Genomic DNA, 21319 nt, shown 5'->3' with positions numbered 1-21319 from the left:
TACTTCACTAAACCTGGGGGCTGCAGCCTTTTTGCCTTTCATGGACATCTTCCCTGCAGTAGTCGTGGGATGGATTCCCTGAGATGTGTGCGCGTGGCTGGACTTCATATATGCCGCCCGGTGCGATGAAGCGATGAGATAATGGTGTGGTGGGTGAATGAGAGCCCGCCCACCCACCATGGAGGATGTGTATTTCCCAGCAATGCATAATAAATGCGGCGGGTTTGGGACGATATGTCGTGAAAATCCGCCATTGCGACCGGCGGGTAAAACATCGTGTAAGCCTGGGACGAGTCCGCCCATTATCTTGAGCTTGAATAGGCCCAAGCTGAACCATTCAAGTCAGTGTGTAGTTGGAAATGAGGAGTTCATCCCGAAGTAACCTTTTGACATAAGATTGCTATTCCCCTGAGGGGGTACCTGTTCTCTAAAACAATAACAAATAATAGTGAGACAATTGGCCCAGGTTTCCCTGGAGCAAGGCATTTGGAAGTGTGAGGTGAAAGTGGTACAGTTAGGGCAACAGGTCACCTGAGCTTTGGTGATTGATGGAGCGTACAGTCTTTCTCCTAAGCCAATGCGAGGTATGGACTGAGAAAGAAACAATGGGATGATAAGAAGAAATAGAGCGAATTAGAGTCAAATTGGGTGCAGAACGAGAAAGAAATTAAGAGAGTTAGGAAAAGGAGACTAAAAGGAAAATTAAGAAAGAAAAATTACATTTAAAAATCTCTAACAATACTTTACTACCTGTAGGAATAAGATTCTACAGTTTCAATTGTTTCTATTCTAGGCTGGAGAGGTTGAGTGGCTTTGCAAGGACACACACCTTCTCATTAATATACCCTTACACTGTTAAATAACAGCCCTAACTTTCAGCAGCAGGTATAATTCGAAAATGATTAGCAAATGTGGCAATTTCACAAAACTCACAGGGAGGTTGAGGGTGTGAGCTCTTATTTTTGCGAAACTAGCAATGGCACATCACAAATCATCCAATAAATTCATGGTGATTCGCGGCTCACAGGGTATTTCTAACTCAAGCACAAGTTGCTGGACAGTTTACACATTGACATTAAACATGCAGTTTCTTTAGCAAAAGAAATATGGGCATTCTGAAAATGTAATGTACTCCTGAAAAGTCAAAACTATTTTTTTGTCTCCCAAAAAATGTGAGCGTGCCAGTAATTTGAACTAAGCAACTTTGAATGAACAGGATTAGACTGTACTGTGATTTCTCAAGTGCGATGTGGGTGGCCTGATGACACAGGGTGTCACTGTAGTGCTCCAGGAACAGGATGATCCACATTTTGATCCCATCTTTTGCTCCACTCAGCATGTTGGGTATCTCTGCTGAGATTCTTGGCACCTTGCCTGTACCTGGCATTGTGTCCAAGTCAATGATGGGGAAAGAAAATCAGGAGTGATTCACTTCAGGCTGCACTTCAGCACCAACTGCTGGTTGGCATCTCTTTTATTGAATTATAAAATTATAGAGTCATGCAGCACAGAAGGAGGCCAGTCAGCCCATCATACCTGTGCCACCCCTTTGAAAGAGCTATACTCTTTCCCCATAGCCCTGCAAATTCTTTCTTTCTAAGGAAATATCCGATTCAATTTGAAAGTTGCTATTGAATCTGCTTCCATCACCCTTTCCAGATCATATCAATTCAGAAAAGCAATTCTTCTCATTGCCCTCATGCTCTTCCACCAATTACCTTATATTTGTGTCCTGTGGTCATTGACCCTTCTGCCAGTAAAAACAGCTTCTCCCTATCCACCTTCTCAAAACCCCCTCATAATTTTGGACACCTCTGTTAAATCTTCCCTTCACCTTCTTCTATTCGAGAGAGAACAATCGTTTTCATATTTGCATAATCCATGATCGATGAGCGTGGCTGCCAATGTCTCAGTTCTTGCCCACGTGGATCAGAACGTTACAGGCCAGGACATGGGCCAGCAAACTCCCTTCATGTGAAAGGCATTTAAAAACAAAAATGGCCTAAAATAGAAACTTTTGGAAGTCACAAGATGAAAATTCGGCATTTCCAAACCAAATGCTTGGCCAATTGCCAAATGTCTCTGATAGAATGCATAATTTGCATATCTAATAAAGAAAGTGCATGGCCTGAATTTATATATCGATAGAATTGAACTCTGAATTATAATTCTTTTGACTTTTCTAACTACAATTTTGTCAATAAAGTAATATTTAAAACAAGTCAACATCCTAGTGGTTATCATTGACCAGAAACTGGACTGGACTAGCCATATAAATACTATGGCTACAAGAGCAGGTCAGAGGCCAGGAATCCTGCAGCGAGTAACTTACTTCCTGACTCCCCAAAACCTCTCCACCATCTGCAAAGCATAAGTCAGGAGTGTGATGGAATACTTTCCGCTTGCCTGGTGCAGCTCCAACAACACTCAAGAAGCTCAACACCATCCAGGATAAAGCAGCCTGATTGATTGGCACCACATCCACAAACATTCAGTCCCTCCACCACCAACACACAGTGGCAGCAGTGTGTACCATTTACAAGATGCACTGCAAGAATTCACCAAGGCTCTTTAGACAGCACCTTCCAAACCCACGACCACTACCGTCTAGAAGGACAAGGGCAACAGATACATGGGAACATCATCACCTGGAAGTTCCCCTCCAAGCCACTCACCATCCTGACTTGGAAATATATTGCTGTTCCTTCACTGTCGCTAGATCCTGGAACTCCCGTCCTTACAGCACTGTGGGTATATTTATACCACAGGGACTGCAGCGGTTCAAGAAGGCAGCTCACCACCACCTTTTCAAGGGCAATTAGGGATGGGCAATAAATGCTGGTCCTGCCAGTGACACCCACATCCCGTAAATTAATTCTAAAAATTTAACTTAAATGCATAGAATTAAGATAATTTTTCTGCTATTGATACTTGTGATAAAAAACAAGTTTCTAATAGCACATTTGGAATAATTTATCATCTCAGCTACATTGGAAATAAGAATGGTCGCAGCCAAAAAAACCATTCCTTGAACCATGGTGTAGCTATACCACTTGAACAGGTTTATTTAGAGCGTATTGATTTTTTCATTAAAACAATCATTGGAAACTGTAAAGCACAGCATAATGATTAAACATTTATCACCACAATAAGAATAGGGCTCTTACTTTTCTTGACTTAATCTGGTTTCAGGCTCTTTCAATGTTAATGCAATCCAACTGGAAAAGATTGGGAGCTGCAAGTGTGATGTTAAAGAGCCATTTGTGGCTCTGGAGCCACAGGTTAAAGACTCCTGGATTAGAAGGATGTCAAGTTCAATTCCTGGACTGTACTGTCAATGGTGGGAGGACTGTTATAATTAGACTTTGTGTTGCTGAGCCAGTGAAAGAAAAATCAGCCAGGGCCCCTCATACTGAAGACTCTTCTATGATAACCAAATATGCTTATGCTCACCAATGTCCAGTGCCCTTGGATCCTCAGTACAGGGACGAGCTGTCAGGAGAGAGGGGAAAAACTGGAGAGAAGGAAAGAGATTTATTGGTTCTTTTGTTTAATGTTCATCATTCAACTGGAAGAAAATCAGATTTTCAGGAGATAAAAGCTGTCTATTGGTTGCAAATAAAACTGACCTGTACTAAACCATCAACATATTTCATAGTATGACACAGCTATGATCGAAGACTTGAATAGTGAGTAATGCCGTATAAAATATCTTGCATTTCTGCTTTATTCTTAGAACAGTGATTGTATTTCAAAAGTATTTAATTGGCTGTAAAGTTCTTTCTTTACAATCCATTCACTGTACATCAATTAGAGTACCCGTAACGTTAAATTTAGGGTGTGTGTGCTTGTGTGTGTCATGAGTATACATTTCTGTCTTTGCGTGGGATTTGGGGGGCTCATAAATCAAGAGTGGCACTGCATGAATGTATTACTTATCTCTCTTGTAAGTGAACAAGACTCGATTCCATTATTTCCTGGTGCGATTAGCTGACCTGTTCTCTGAGCTACATTAAGCAAAGATGTGAAGTGTTTCATGCGATAGTGATGCACTTTTGTACAATACTGACAGCAGGTTCCAGGGTGCTTAACTTGGTGTTGGAGCTTTGGTTATGCAGCTGGGCAGGAGAAGAGACACCTCGGTTCTGCAGTGGATCATGAGGCCCTCTAGGGCTACCCTTCAGAAGTGAGTAGGAAAAGGAAGCGAAGGATATCAATTCCCAGCATCTGCACCTGAAGGCCTGGCAACAGTTCCACAAGGAGTCTAATGACCTTACAGAAGTGGTCAAGGTCAGTGAATGCATCTGCACTTGCTATCTCCTACCTACCACATTATCAACCTCTCACTCTACTCCATGCACCACACTCCCATCACTCACCCAGTATCAATCACTGGCAGTCAGGACTCATGCTAACATCCAGATACTCCACCTCACCTTCACACACTTACCAATCCTGCAAGCTGTGCACCCACCTGCAAGGCCTCACGTGAGGAAAGATTTGGAAAGTTGAAGAGAAATATTGAAGGGGCAAAAGTGCAGGATAGCAATGCGTGTAATGATAACCAGAGTATAAGAGGAAGGGACAGAGTGAACATACATAAGAGTGCACCAGCAAATAAAGTCAGAGTAGGGAAAAATGGTAAAAAGACAAAATTAAAGGCTCTTTATCTCAATGAATGCAGCATTTATGATAAGCCAGATGAATTGATAGCACAAATAAAAATAAATGAGTATATGATAACTATTACAGAGACGTGGTTCCAAAGTGGCCACAGCTGGGATCTGAATATTCCTGGGTATTTCAGAAGGATGGCAAGAAAGAAAGAGGAATTGGGATAGCTATGTTAATAAAGGAAGAGATCAGTACTGTTGTGAGGAATGATCTTAGTTCAGAGGATCAAAATGTAGAATCAGTTTGGGTGGAGACAAGAAGAAACAAGTAGGAGTAGTTCATAGCCCTCCTGACAGTAGTTACACTGTAACTACTGTAGGAGAGAGTATAAATCAAGAAATAATGAGGCTTGTAAGAAAGGCACAGCAATAATCATGGGAGGTTTTAATATTCATATAGGTTGAATTAATCAAATTGGCAAAGGTAGCCTGGATGATGAGTTCATAGAATGTAATTAGAACCATTTCTTAGAACAATACATTCTGGGATCAACCAGAGAACAGACTATTTTAGACCTGGTAGTGTGTAATGAGGCAGGATTAATTAATGACCTAGTAGTAAAGGATCTTCCATTTAAGAGTGATCATAACATGATAGAATTTCACATTCAATTTGAAGGTGAGAAATATTAGTCTGAAACTAGAGACTTAAGCTTATATAAAGGCAATTACAAGAGTATGAAGACAGAGTTAGCTAAAGTGGACTGGGAAAATAGGTTAAAATGTAAGATGGTAGAGAAGCAGTGGCTGATATTTCAGGAGTTATTTCATAATCTCAACAACCATATATTCCACTGAGGAAGAAAGGTTTTATGAAAAGAATGCACCATCCATGACTAACCAAGGAAGTTAAATATGGGGATAAAAACAAAAAACTGCGGATACTGGAAATCCAAAACAAAAACAGAATTACCTGAAAAAACTCAGCAGGTCTGACAGCATCGGCGGAGAAGAAAAGAACACATTCATTTAGATAATATCACCACCTTCAACACCACTTTGTTCTTTTGTCTGTGACATCTTTTGATTATCTGCTCCTATCACTGCTTTCTTGTCCCTACAACCACAACACCGCCCCCCCACTTCTCTCCCCCCACCCTCCTCCCCCCTGCTTAAACCAGCTTATATTTCACCCCTCTCCTAATTTTCACTCAGTTCTGTTGAAGGGTCATGAGGACTCGAAACGTCAACTCTTTCCTTCTCCACCGATGCTGCCAGACCTGCTGAGTTTTTCCAGGTAATTCATTTAAGTTAAGTATGGTATCAAATTCAAAGAAATTATGTAAAATACTGTAAAAAAAAATACTAGTAGCGCAAAAGATTGGGAAAAATTTAGAAACCAGCAAAGGATGACTAAAAAAATAATGAAGGAGAAATTGGAGCATGAGAGAAAACTAGCAAAAAATATAAAAACAGACAGTAATAACTTCTACATGTATATTAAAAGGACAAGAGTAGCTAAAGTGAGTGCCGGTCCCTTATAGGATGAGACTGGGGAACTAATAATGGGAAACAAGGAAATGGCAATGACTTTGAACAAGTACATTGTAGCTGTCTTCACAGTAGAAGACACAAAAAGTATTCCAAGAATAGTAGAAAAGCAAGGGGAAAAAGGGAGGGAGGATCTTAAAACAACCATGATCACTAGAGAAAAAGTACTCAGAAAAATAATGGCATGAAAGGCTAACAAGTCCCCTGAACCTGATAGCCTGTTTCCTTAGGTCTTAAAGGAAGTGGCTACAGAGACAGTGGATGCATCGGTTATAATCGTCCAAAATCCCCTAGAGTCTGGAAAGGTCTCAGTGGATGGGAACCCACAAATTTAACAGCTTTACTCAAGAAAGGAGGGAGACAGAAAGTAGGAAACCATGGGCCAGTTTGCCTAACATCTGCCATTGGAAAAATGCTGGAATCCATTACTAAGGAGGTAACAGGAAGACATTTAGAAAATCATAATATAATCAAGCCGAGTCAACATGGTTTTGTGAAAGAGAAATCGTGTTTGGCAAATTTATTAGAATTCTTTGAGGATGTAACAGGCAGGGTGAATGAAGGGAACCAGTAGATGTAGGGCAGAATTTTGCCCTCGATGGGATGGCAGGCCCCACTGGCTCGGTGGCAGGCGAGCAGCCAAACTCCGCCGCCGAAGTGGGCCCCGACTCCATTTTGAGTGGGAGGGCCAATTAAGGCCCACCCAGTGGGCTGCCAGACAGGAAGCACTTTGTGGGGGGAGGGATTCCCCAACTATCAAAGTGCGCTGTTTCGTCCATACGCGTGAAAGAGCGCACTGCTCCCTGAGACTAAGTGCTGTCTCAGGGAGATTGGTGACAGTTCATGAAAAATAGCAAAATAAAAACATTAGTAACATGTACCCCTCATGTGACAATGTCACACGAGATGGGACAAGTTAATAACTATTACATTAATTTTGTTAAAGAGTTTCTTGAACAGACATGAAACCTCACCCCGCCAGTGGATGAGGTTTCATGTTTTTTCTCCTTCCCGCCGGAGCTCCTGGCCTGCCTGCCAGCCTTAAGGTTGGACGGGCAGGGCCTTTAATTAGCTTAATTATCCTGTCAATAGCCTCAATTGGCCATTGACAGGTCGGCGGGCGGACAGCTGATTTCGCTGTCCACCCACCTTCCTGAATATTTAAATGGGGCGGGATGGTGTTGAGGTGATATATTAGCATGGATGGAGGTTGGGCTAACTAACAGGAAACAGAGAGCTGGGTAAATGGATCATTTACAGGTTGGCAAACTGTAACTAGTGGGGATCAGTGCTGGGGCCTCAATTATTTATGATCTATATAAATGACTTGGATGAAGGGATTGACAGTATTGTAGCCAAATTTGCTGATGATACAAAGATAGGTAGGAAAGCAAGTTGTAAGGAGGATACAAAGATTCTGCAAAGGTGTATAAATGGGTTAAGTGCGTGGGCAAAAAAAATTGAAGATGGAGTGTAATGTAAAAAAATGTTAGGTTGTTCACTTTGGCAGGAAGAATAGAAAAGCAGAATATTATTGAAATGGTGAGAGGCTGCGGAACGCTGTGATACAGAGGGATCTGAGTCTCCTTGTACATGTATCACAAGAAATTGGCATGCAGGTACAGCAAGTGAACAGGAGTGTTTGCCTTTATTGCGAGAGGAATAGAGTACAAAGATAGGGAGGATTTGCTACAGTTGTACAGGGCATTGGTGAGGCCACAACTGAGGGTGCTAATCATTTAGGATTGAGATAAGGAGAAACTTTGAGTTTTTGGAAATGTCTACCCCAGAGGACTGTGGATGCTCCATCATTGAGTATATTCAAGCCTGAGATCTAAAGGTTTTTGATCTCTCAGGGAATCAAGCGATATGAGAACGGGCAGGAAAGTCAAATTGAGATAGAAAATCAGCCATTATCATATTGAATGGCAGAGCAGGTCTGAGGTGCCAAATGGCCTACTCCTGCTCTTTTTCACCCTGTTCTTAATTCAGGCACAATTCTGTGCTGTGTACCTCTGTTTATTCGGAACTGGGATAAGAATCTCCAAAGCCCTTTGTCATGGGACCTTCAGAGCAAGGAGACAAAAGAGCTTCACTCTTCATCTGGGTTGGATTTGAACCCAGCTCCAAGCAGTTAACAACTATTGATTTCCCCACCACGCCACCTATTCCTCTGCTCTCAGTTGATATCGCTTGATGGCTTTATCATGGTTGAGCAGGCGGGATTCTTTGTGTGATATACAAAGATATGATCCAGGTATCATTAGTGTACTATCTACATACATTTAATGCTCATATATACATTTTTAAAATGCCTACAAATTGTGTTAAATGCATTTTTTCCAATAGGTCTGTAGAGTGTCAATCATAGTACAAGTAAATTAGATATATAATGATATAGATATCATGTTGACAGTATGCCAATAGATGCTAGTCAAGTATATGGATGTCAGATTTTACAGACTGCTGATATTAATAATTTTAGTGTTAAATGAGTGTCATTTTCTCTAGCCAAAATCACATCTCACTAATGATTACCGATAAACCATTCTCAAAGTGTATGCAAATTTTATGTGGTGGCGATTTGGAAGAGTCATATGCATATTTGATTTTTAATAGCTTCATGAAGGCAAAGAATAGGAAAACATCTCTTTAAAGCCAGGATATAAAGAAGTGTTAATGAAAGTGACCATCTCTAACAAAGGCCCACCAGTTTGCTGCAGCTTGACCCTATTGAAGGGAAGGTCAGTTGACTGCCTGGGCTGCACAGCCATACACATTCAGAGCACTGTTTAACATTAAAAACAAGAAGCCCACACTGTTCCTTTCTCGAAGGGGAGGATTTCCATTCATTTACATACTAATGAGGCTGAATTCCAATATGTGCATTATCTCTGTTCAAATTTTAAAAGTCCCTTGCAATTTTTAATGAACGCATTATCTCTTGACAATTCCTACTGCAGGATTAAAATTCTTGCTCTTATTGGTACAGGGGCTGCCTGAATGAGGGTGGTTTGAACAACAAAAGGTGGCCACAATTCAGGAATCAGCTGCTTCAATGCGTACTGTACCTGTGATGGGACAGAAGCAAAACTACACAAACCTCAAAGTTAATGGCATTAAATGGAAGAGCTTAGTAAAGCAGAAATGTAACACAGGGCAAAAGCAGTTTTAATTTAGAGAATGGACATTAATTTGAATGGATGTGATCTGAGTTTCCTTGACGTTTTAGAATTTATATCTCATTGCTTGACAGCATGTTGAAGTTTGCATCCAGGCTAAGTGCATTAGGTATAGCGAGCTCCATGTACATTATCTATTTTGTATTGCCAGTTGCTGACATTTACTGTGCCAGTACTCAACTGCTCACTCTTTCACACACACACGTGCACACACAGCCACACTGTAAAAAGAAAAATTAAAATGCTTATGATCATATTAACGATTATGAACAGGAAAAGATCTCCCAGGACCACTCACCTTGTCCCAAATGGATAGTATGATAATTAAGTGCATTTTTGAAACATGGTCATTGTTGTAATGTAGGAAATGTTGTGACCAATTTTCACAAAGCAAGATGCCACAGACAAAAATGATCAGATTACCTATATTAGTAATGTCGGTTGAGAGATAAATATTGGCCAAGACAAAAGTGAGGCCTCCTCTGCTCTTCTTTGAAATAGTGCTATGGGAGCTTCCATATCTACCTGAAATGGGGCAGATGGGGCCTTGGTTTAATGTCTCATCCAAAAAGTGGCCCCTCCAACAGTGCAGCATTCTCTCAGTACTGAATTAAAGTGCTAGTCTAAATGATGTGCTCATGGCTCTTGAAGTGGGCCATGAACACATGACCTCCTGATTCAAGAGGGAGTAGTGATATCGCAGAGCCAAAGCTTTGTTATCTTTAGCTAACCTGGCCTATATGTGACTTCAGTCCCACATTAACTTGATTGCCTCCTAACTGCCCTTCTGATGTAGCTTACCAGGCCACTACAAATATAGATTTTAACGTTCAGGAACTGGGTCTTCCAATGCAAAGAGCTGTTAATGAGTTAAGAGTTTGCAAATTGGCATGTTCCAAGGTTCAGAACTAAGGGATGATTGATAAGAACTGAGGGATGCACTAAAGCTTAGGGAAGCCGGTCCAAAGGCTCAATGGGTAAAGACCACTGTCTAAGGCTCTCCCATCACAGTATATCGAGGGACTGGGGACCCTGTAAACCCCTGTTTGCACAAGAGAAACATGAAATGCAAATGTACACTGCAGACACATTGGAACACCACCATCTGGAAGTTCCCCTCCAAGCCATTCAGCATCATAACATGGAAATATATTGCCATTCCTTCACTGTCGCTGGGTCAAAATCCTTGGAGCTTCCTCCTTAACAGCACTGTTGGAGGGGCACTTTTTGGATGAGAAGTTAAACCAAGGCCCCATCTGCCATTTCAGGTAGACATGAAAGATCCAATAGGACCGACACCACACCAAGAAGGCAGCTCACCCCCACCTTCTGAAAGGCAATTAGGAATGGGAAATAAATGCTCGCCTAGCCAATGATGCCATGAATGAATAAACAAAAAAAACTTGTAAGGACAAGTGTAGTGAGGCACCTCATGTACTTGTTGGAAAGAAACTTATCTGTATTGCACTTCATGATGTCAAATTTGAACTGTTATTTAATGTACCTTTGCAAGTTTTATGAATAAAGCATATTTTTGGAACAAGTTCTTCAAAAACTGGGACTGATTTTAAAAACATGCTGTGTGTAAATTTGTTGCAACATTTGCCTGTGTCACAGTCACTGCACTGGAGAAGTAACTTCTTGATCATGAAGTCCCTTGGGATGTTCTGGAGATCTGATGTCATAGAAATGCAAGGCCTGTCTTTTGTATTTATAGATAATTGTAAACATAATTAAATACTGACGATTATTAGACTCATATATGGTCACAAATCTCTTCCCACATTGCTGGAACATGCACCGGGACTACATTAGTTGTGTTTGGTGTTGGAAAGAACAGCCGCCTTTAATTATGGCCTAATCCTGAAATTTTGGACCAGGTGTAGCAGCAGATTGTCAATGGTGAAGATTTTTTAAAATAAGGAATAGTTTAAAATAAACAATTATTCAGAGTAGCCTAATTAGACCCTACTTAAGATGTTGGTAGTTCAGTGGTCCTGGGATAGGACTCCCAATAATAGATTCACAAATTAAGTAGCTTCAAAGCTTTTATTGAATAGGTTCTAGTTATTCATAAGTAATTGTAAATTCTGTCTGCACTCTGAATTCATTCTTAAGCACCTTTCTTTGTCAAGATTAACATGTCCTCAAAATAAAACTGATAACCAGGAAAAAATTTGAAGACTAGTATATATTTAGAGCAGAGATACCAACTGCATCAAAATTATTTATCAGATTATGCTGTTCAGCCCTCAAAAGATAAAAAAACAGCAGGCCAGAATTTGCTGCAGCATGTCAACTAACAACGTCTGCTCTTAGTTACTTTTATCCAAGCACCCTTCAGCTCAAACATTTTTTGCTGACAAAATTGCTGCAAGTGTGGGCTGATAATATCAGAGTGAGGGAAGCAGGGCGTTTGGGATCTGAGTGGAAAGGGAAACCAACAGAGTGTCTCTTCAACCGATGAATTTAAAGGCCAGGAAATAAACCGTGGAAGTACTCAGAAGGAGGGCTTATTGGAGTGGTCTCAGGGGCAATTAGGGATGGGTAACAAATAGTGGTTTTGCCAGACATGCAAACATCCCATAAAAAGATTTTTAAAATATTCAATGTCACATCAGGTGCATAAAAAGAAATAAAGGGAAGGAAACAAAGGTGGGATATAGAAATAGAAAATCAGATACAGAAAAGTAAGGAAAATACTTTTTAAACTTGAAATACACAAATTATTAAAATTTTTCCCCAACATTGAAAACCTGAAGAGTGAGATTCCACACTCCACACATTGTTAAAAGGATATTTACAGTGCCAATTATTAGCGCTAAATGTCTGCAGGCTTGGCTTGTAAACACTGTGCAAACACAGCAACTCTGCGGCATTCAATATATGTCAATGGTGAGACAGGCAGCAAAATTTTGTCTTCGCAAAAACTAACAGCAGATCCCACAGCTCAGACAGCACAGGTATTCCCATTTAAATGCGGATCTGCTTTACGCCTGAAATTGCTGTAACATTTCCACATAAATAATTGTGAATGTGGTAGCCTCAGCATTGTTTTGACAGCAAAATCTGGCCCTTTGTTGTCTTCTTATTCTATAGAATAGCCCATTGGATCTGCTAAAATAGTTGTTCAGGTTGTTTACACAGAGGGAAGTAGCCATGAAATTGTCAGCTAGCTACATCATGTGATGGCATGCAATTTAATCCCATCTTTGTGATAGAAATATTCTAAGAGTGTTAAACCATTAGACAAGCAAACACTGTGTATAATAAAGATGCTTTTTGTAGCAAATCAATTCACATACTAACTTGTTAGATCGCCTGCAGCCTCTGTTCTAGAGTTGTTGGAAAGTGAAGGATGATGAAGAAGGAAAAGGAGCTGCCAAGGTACGTGTTTAGAGAAGCTACAATCTTCCAGTTGTTGACTTCAAGGCTTTGGGCAGAGGTGGTAGCTGGTCATTTATCTGATTTCCAAAGATGAAAATGCGAATGTAATTGACTGTAAAGGAAACCAGTCTTTGTAAATAGACTTATGATGTTGCTGTCACTTGTGCATGGCGTCTTCCTAAAAGCCCACTGGCTATATTTTAAAGGGCTAGCACCTTCATGAAAATGGCTGGCAAAGTTCTTTGAAAAGGGCAGGGGAGAAAAAGGAGTCATGTACCATTTTATCAGAATTAGAATGAAATTTTGACTTGGTTTATATCAGTGCATCAATGCAAAACTCTGCTTCAATTAAGAGTTTTAACTGTAATACTTACCCTAGAAATTACCACTATGACATTAGAATTTTTAAAAGGACCAAACTCCTCAAATAACAGAGCAGATTATATAAATATAGCTCTAACCGTAAGATCTAGACTATGGGAGAAATTTCCTGAAAACTCCAGCAGAAAATTTAGATGGAATGTTGAACCAATTCTCTGTCTGTCACGTCAGGTGGACAGAAAGGTTGCAACATTATTTTGAAGAAGCGCAGGGGAGTTACTCCCAATGTCCTGGTTAATATTCATTCTTCAATCAACATCACTAAAAACAGATTATCTGTTCATACCTCATTGCTGTTTATCAGAGCTTGCTATGCACAAAATAGTGACCATCTTTTCTACATTGCAACAATTATATGGCTTCAATCATACATTATGGGCTGTAAAATGCTTGGGGATGTCTGGAGGTCAGGAAAGGTGCTATATCAATGCAAGTTTTTCTTTTATTTTTACTTCCTTTTTTCTGAAAAAGGCTGGCAACAAATTCTTCCATAATCATTGAACATTTGCTCTTTCGCATGAATGCTTTCTCCTTCATTTCTTCTTTCTGTTTCTGTCTCTCTTTTCTGTCCCTGGCCGAGAAAAAGTGACAGAGGCCGTAGCATTTGCGATGGAATAATCAGCAGTGCCTCTTTCCAGTGACAATGTGCTCACAAAGGCTTTGAGATATAGGTTGGGGGAAGATGAACAATTGTGTCAATGTGGAGCTGCCATATCACTCTGACATGCTCAGAGGGGGATCAGCTACCCAGAATGAAAATGAATTTGTTTGCTCAGCATGCGATGAATAGGCTCATTCACACAGGTTACCTGGTTATGATTGGGCTACTCTTTGCCATCTGTTTGCCATGGTCAATTTATATTTCCCTTTAGAGTAAATCGGATGAGTGGACAAGATCCAAGTTATTTTCAATGTGCACATGTCAATCTTGATAGCTGTACATTGATTCTAGTGGGAGAGCAATGCTCCTTCAACATTATTTGCAGATTTAAAAAGCAAAGAGTAAAGGGGTTTCATATTAATGCACCTGCTCTATCACTTATTGCATGACCCTGCTCCCATTCACTCTGTCCCTCCTTGGAATTTGCTGTTCTCACCTGCTTGAAACTGGAGCATGACTCTCCACTTCGACCTGCAACCCCATACCCACTCCCAGCCCTATGCACTCACATTTAGTTCTGTTCCCAGCCCCACCAGTAAACATGGTGGCTTCAAGGGGGAAAGCAGGCCAATCGGCTGTGATGCAGAAAGCACAGGAACTTCATTTTGCCTGCTGTTGTAAATGATTGTAGCGACCAGCCAGTGCTCTCAATACTGCTGGGCATCAGAGCAGGGGCCAATATTGTGAGTGGCTAGCTGCAGTTAAAGCTAGCCTGCATCTCCTACTAGTGGAATGCCGCAGGGATCAGTGCTGGGGCCTCAAATATTTACAATCTATAGCAAAGGCTTGGATGAAAGGACTGAATGGATGGTAGCTAAATTTGCTGATAACACAAAGACAGATAGGAAAGCAAGCTGCCACAAGGACATGGAGAGTCTACAGAGGGATTTAGATATGTGAAGGGAATGGGCAAAAATTTGGCAGGTGGAGTATAATGTGGGAAAATGCGAACTCCTTTTGGCAGGAAAAATAGCAAAGCAGCACATTTTTTAAGTGCAGAGAGATTGTAGAACTCTGAGGCACACAGAGGATCTGGGTGCCCTGGCACATGAATCAAAAAAATGTTAGTATGCAGGTACAGCAAGTGATTAGGAAGGCAAATGGAATGTTGTTATTTATTGCAAAGGGAATCAAGCATAGAAGTAGGGAAGTTATGCTACAGTTGTACAGGGTGTTCATGAGACCACATCTGATGTACTGTGTACAGTTTTGTTGTCCTTACTTAAGAAAGGACATCATTGCATTAGAACCAGTTCAGAGAAAGTTCACAGGGCTGATTCCTGGGATGGCAGGGTTATTTTATGAGGAAAGATTGAGCAGGTTAGGCCTATACCTATTGGAGGTTAGAAGAATGAGAGCTGATCTGATTGAAACATGAGAGGACTTGACAAGGTGGGCGCTGAGAGGAAGTTTCCCCTTCTTGAGGAGTCTAGAACCAGGGGACACAGTTTAAAAATTAGTGGTTCCCCATTTAAGACTGAGATAAGGAGATTTTTTTTCTCTGAGTCATTAGCCTGTGGAATTCTCTTTTCCAGAGAGAGGTGGAGGCTGGGTCATTGAATATATTCAAAGCTGAGTTGGACAGGTTTTTGATCATCAAGGTAGGTTCATTGTGGCTGGAGCAGGTGCTGGTTGTCCTGTCAGAGCTGAATCTGACCTGGGAAGACAGATGAACATCACAACTTTGGAGAGGGTTGACACCAAGGTTTTTGGATGTTCCCTGGAGGCCTTGCTGGAGGGGGTGAAAAGAGATGCCCTGCATTCAGAGGGCCAGAATGTCCTTCAGACTCAGAAGGCAGTGGGAGCAGGTAGCCATTGAGATTAATGCCAGGAATCAAGTGCCAAGGACCTGAGTGCAGTGCGGCCAGAGGCTCAATGATAAATGACTCTATGACTATCTGGCATGAGTGGTCAAGGTCCATGAATGTATCTCAAATGCAATATTCTACCAACTGCACCACTAGCTTTAATTCACCGCATCCCTGTCATTCACTTACTAGCAATATCTATCAATCAGGATTCAAATCTAATAATTATATACCACACTGTAACCTTACACATTTAGCACTATTGCAAGCCTCACGCCTTACAGGTGGCATGTACTGCCAACTATACATCCATACAGCCACATCAGGCAAATAGATTTCATGACACTCACTGACACTCTCTGGTCTCTCTAACAGGGCAAAGTGACATATAACCAAAGACAGCAGGAACTAACTGGAGGGGACATGCATGTCTGCATATCCTGACCCCCATGGAGAAGGTGGTGTTGGTCATTATTGGAATGCTCATGTACGAGGCCATTGCCGGAAGTGACACTGAAACCATTGAAGATGATGGTATGCTTATACCTAATCCTCCTCCTCACATCCCACTTCCTCCTCATCCCACATTCTCTTCTGATTTGACAAGGTGCGGATGGTGTAAACATGCACCTCTTATTTTCCCTCTGCTCCGCCCACCACAACCTTACCCTTGTGCCATTTTCCTCCAGATACCTAAGAGATGCAAACTGGCCAGGCACTGGAGGAACAGCAATGAGAAAGTGATGATGGAGGATTTTAAAAAGGCATATTTTGGTCAGACAGGCAGAAACATCTATACCAATTACAAAAGGGAAAAGACTCTGCCTAAGAACATCTCTCTGAAGCTATATGTGAGTAGAGGCTTGAGTTGGCCTTGAATTCCGTACCTGAGGAACTGAACCAGGGCTCCGCTATTGCACCTCGACTCGAGCATAGTAAGAGAAATCTGCTTCTGTAACATAAAAGGGCAGTGAAACCATCCATCTAAGCTACTAGAGCTTTTCTTCAGTGGACAGAAAGGATTACAGGCCTGCATCATTTCAAGTCTTCACCCCAGGGAAATGCAAGTGTAGATACAACACCCGTCACTAGATTGCACACTCGCAGCCCCCCAGCTCAGGCATTGACATTGTGTCCAATTTAGAGGATAGTATAGAGGCAGGAACTGCACATGGTAAGACATCAAGTAAGATATGAGTGGTTGGTCACCAGGGTAGGGGCCTAGATGTTGCAGGAGCCAGATCACCAGGAGGTGAGAACACACACAAGTTGGAGCAGAGGTTTCATAATATCACTCTGTCTGTGCTAAGTGCACAGAGGAAGGCTAATGGGTATATACAACAAAGTGCTTGGTGCAATGGGCACTCTGCCTGAAAATCTGTGGATACATTAAGGAGATTGGAGGAATCCAGTAACTATGGTTTTAAACCCATCATCTTCAGCGTGGAAATGATGGCCAACTCAGTACAATTGTGAACACAGCCATGCTTCAGTGCCAGATGGCTGGTGTTGCAGCTTTAATCATTGCACAAGCAGCCTTCACCAGAGGTCTGAGTGCTGTAGTGGAAACTCAGATTGAAGTTATGCAAGCTCCGACTGCTGCCATCATGACTGTGGATTACAGTGTGCAAAGGGGCTTTCAGGATATTACAGCAGCCCAGCAATCTGTCCTCTAACAGATTACTGGAACTGCTAAGTCATCACACCGAAGAATGGCAGTGATTCCATGGGGCACAAACCTACTGTTCTCTCTCAGAAAGACAGTGTTCATCCCCCCACACTGCCACTTAATGAGTGCCCTTGTTGTTGCCTGTCAGCCAGCCAGTCCAGACTGCTGCAGCCCATGCTGTGTTGGTGCAGTCTGAAGCTGGGCCTTCTCCGCCTGAGGTCACCCTCCAAGACCATGTGCAATCTCCTCCACTGAAAGTCAGCAGCCTTCCACCAGCTATGCTGCAACCACTGGGTTTGCACTGCATAGGAGCACCCGGACAAGCAAAGGCAATGAGCAAATACGCAAGGGTGACTGTTTGAATTTGCATGCAATATGGCATGATTTCATTCATAAATTTGGTTTGAAATGTTTATTTTGTGGTGGATTTTAGTTGAGCATTGTGCTAATTGCTGACAGGGGGAAGGCAATGTGTGGTACTGTTGGTCAATGGGCAATCAGTGTTGTGGTTACTGGTATTGCACTCGGATGAGTTGTTCACAGCCAGCCCAGCAGCTAGGAGCTGTCCATGTCGCCTTCTCTTCTTCTGAACACATGCTGAATTGTGCACGTTTAAAAGAGGGAGTAAGCTGGCCTGTTGAACTCCATTTTACGCAGATTGACATCATGATCTACTGGCACTGCATACTTCCAGTGGTTGTTCATCTTCGCACACACCAATACCCTCACCAATGCAGCACCTGATCTGACTTGCCCCAAAAACTATGCCTGTGTGCTGGGCACCAAATGGCTCCTGTAACGATCAAGAAATGGGTTCGGCCAATCCGAATTTCATACTGAAGGTCTCCTCTATATTCTCGCTTGAACTGGATCTGCACTTTCTATACTTGCCATTAATATAAGGTAGTCATCAAGAAATCTAATAGCGCATGCAGAAGTAACGTCTTCACCCAAAGAGTGGTGAGAATGTGGAACTCGCTACCAAAGAGAGTGGCTGAAGTGAATAGTATTGATACATTTAAGGGGAAGCCAGACAAGCCTTTGATGGAGAAGGGAGTCGATGATTATGACATAGTTTTAGAAGATAAAAGATGAGAGAAGGCCCATGTGGAGTATAAACACCTGCATGGACTGGTTGGGCGAAATGGCCTGTTTCTGTGCTGTAAATCCTATGTTATTCCACACACAGTTCTATCAACAGTTCTATCAAGTGGCACTTACTTAGCAATGGCCTGATTCTGTGCTGTAAATCCTATGTTATTCCACACACAGTTCTATCAACAGTTCTATCAAGTGGCACTTACTTAGCAATAACCTGGGTTCCGCCAGGGTCACTGAGTTCCTGACCTCATTACAGCCTTAGTTCAAACATGGACAAAAGAGCTAAACTCCAGAAGTGAAGTGAGAATGACTGCCCTTGAGGTCAAGGCAGCACTTGCCCAAGTGTGGCATCAAGGAGCCCTAGCCAAATTGGAGTCAATGGGGATCAGGAGAAAAACTCTCCACTGGTTGGAGTCATACTTAGCACAAAGGAAGATGATTGTGGTTGTTGGAGGTCAATCATCTCAGTTCCAGGACATCACTGCAGGAGTTCTTTAGGGTAGTGTCCTAGGCGCAACCATCTTCAACTACTTCACTGATGACCTTCCTTTCATCATAAGGTCAGAAGTGGGGACGCTCGCTGATGATTGCACAATTTTCAGCACCATTTGTGACTCCTCAGATACTGAAGCAGTCCATGTCCAAATGCAGCAAGTCCTGGACAATATCCAGGCTTGGGCTGACGAGTGGCAAATAACATTCACACCACAAAAGTGCCAGGCAATGACCATCTCCAGCAAGAGAGAATTGAACCAACGCCCCTGACGTTCAACGGCATTACCATTGCTGAATCCCCCACTAACAACATCCTGGGGGTTACTGAAACTCCGAAACTGAGCTGGACTAGCCATTTAAATATTGTGGCTACTAGAGTAGGTCAGAGGCTAGGAATCATGCAATGGTTAAATCATCTCCTGATTTCCCAAATCCTGTCTACCATCTCCAAGGCCCAAGTCAGGAGTGTGATGGAATATTCCCCATTTGCCTGCATGAGTGCAGCTCCAACAACACTTAAGAAGCTCGACACCATCCAGGACAAAGCAGCCCGCTTGATCAGCATCCTATCCACAAACATTCACTTCCTCCAGCACCAATGCACAGTGACAGCAGCATGTACCATCTACAAGACGCAGTGCAGGAACTCACCAGATCTCCTTAGGAAGCACCTTCCAAACCCACGACCACTACCATCGAGAAGGACAAGGACAGCAGACACATGGGAACACCACCACCTGGAAGCTCCCCTCCAAGCCACTCACCATCCTGACTTGGAAATATATTGCCGTTCCTTCACGGTCGCTGGGTCAAGATCCTGGAACTCCCTCCATAATAGCACTGTGGGTGTACTTACGCCAAACAGACTGCAGCGGTTCAAGAAGGCAGCTCATCATCACCTTCTCAAGGGCATTTAGGAATGGGCAATAAATGTGGGCCTTGCCAGCGACACCCATGTCCCGTGATTTAATATAAAAAAATATTTTGTTATCCCAGCAGAGATCAGCAAACTTCACACAAAGACCTGAACATGGGCCTTCCTGATTTAAATGGCCCAATACCACAATTAATGGCGCATGTGCCCACTGAGGTTTAAAAGAGGCATAGCAGTTTGTTAATTCTCCATTATTGATGTTTGAGGGTAGGATCATGATGTGAGGCTGGCAATCAATTTGTGGCACCAAGGTGGTGGTGAGAGGGAGGGGGTAATAAAGGCCTTTCATGGCGGTCAAAAGTTGTCCCTCAGCCTGTCAACTCAGCAACTACCGCTACCACGTGCTAAATAGAGGGTAGAGAAACAGCTAAAGGCAGAATTCCAATGAGGCCGATGGGCAGAGGGCAAAAGGCACCTTGGGGCTAGCATTTCTGCAGTTGACTATTTGACTGGGATTGGGATTTTCCATTCCAGGCCTAAGTCACGTTGTGGGGTCTGGAAGCGGAGTGTTTCCCATTGTGGATCCCAGTGGGAATTCGTGCCGAATCACATGACGTTGGGCTGATTAATTATGCGGTCAGGGGTTTCCCGACATGTTGCATGGAGATGGAGGCTGGATGATGTACCTGCTGCTGTCATACCTAGGCACCATATTTAAAAGGCATCAACTTCTTTACTGTGAACCCACCATGAAAGTGGGAGATGGCCAGTGATCCCAGGGAGCTCCAGCCCCAGGTTCAGTGGCACTTTTCTCGATGTGCTGTTCAATGCAGTAGTGACCAGGACAGGCATCCTGTAACCCGAGGATGGAAGGAGGGGGCTGAGCTGTGTGAGGAAGTGGCCAGGGTGATCAGTGCGCCTGGTCTCCACCGGAGCATTGCCCTGTACTACCAGAAGCAGAGGAATGTCCTCATCTGTACCACCAGGTTAAGTAAATCCTCAACTGCTCACACTCACCTCGCTGAATGGTAGAAAGGACGTGGGCCTCAGTGGCAAGGGGATCATCCGTGTGGCCCACACATAAGAAGAGCTACTCAACACGATAAGGTGATGCCTCACAGCCCCACGGCAATTCAGCGAGCCTGCAGGTGGAGAGGTCACTGTGGGCCCCTGACCCTTCCACACAGAGAGCTCAGGTGTTGTTTGGGGAATGGGGGGGGCGGGGGGCGCTGTGGGGAGGTGGTTAGGTATTAAGGGCACCAGCAACCACTGCCAATGACACATCTCTGTGAGCCTTATCTTTCAATCTGCATGGGCTCGCCATTTTGGAGGGTGACCCTTACGGGCAACCTGCAGTGCATCAATCACAGGGCACACAATCCAGTGGGTTATTTGTAAGACTGGAAGCGTAAGAAAGCTACATGAAGCCCAATTGCTCTCAACCTCATCTTCTCTCATTGCTCAAGAAAAATTTTGGAACAACACGGGGGAGAGAGAGAGAGAGAAGACAGGAGGGATCCGCACACACTGAGCCTTTGCACTTCATGTGGTCACCTGTTGAAATGCCTTAGTATTGTCAGTACTACATGCTGGGGTT

Source organism: Carcharodon carcharias, chromosome 23, assembly GCF_017639515.1.
Source record: "Carcharodon carcharias isolate sCarCar2 chromosome 23, sCarCar2.pri, whole genome shotgun sequence".
Taxonomy (NCBI): Eukaryota; Metazoa; Chordata; class Chondrichthyes; order Lamniformes; family Lamnidae; genus Carcharodon; species Carcharodon carcharias.
This window is presented reverse-complemented; position numbering follows the sequence as displayed.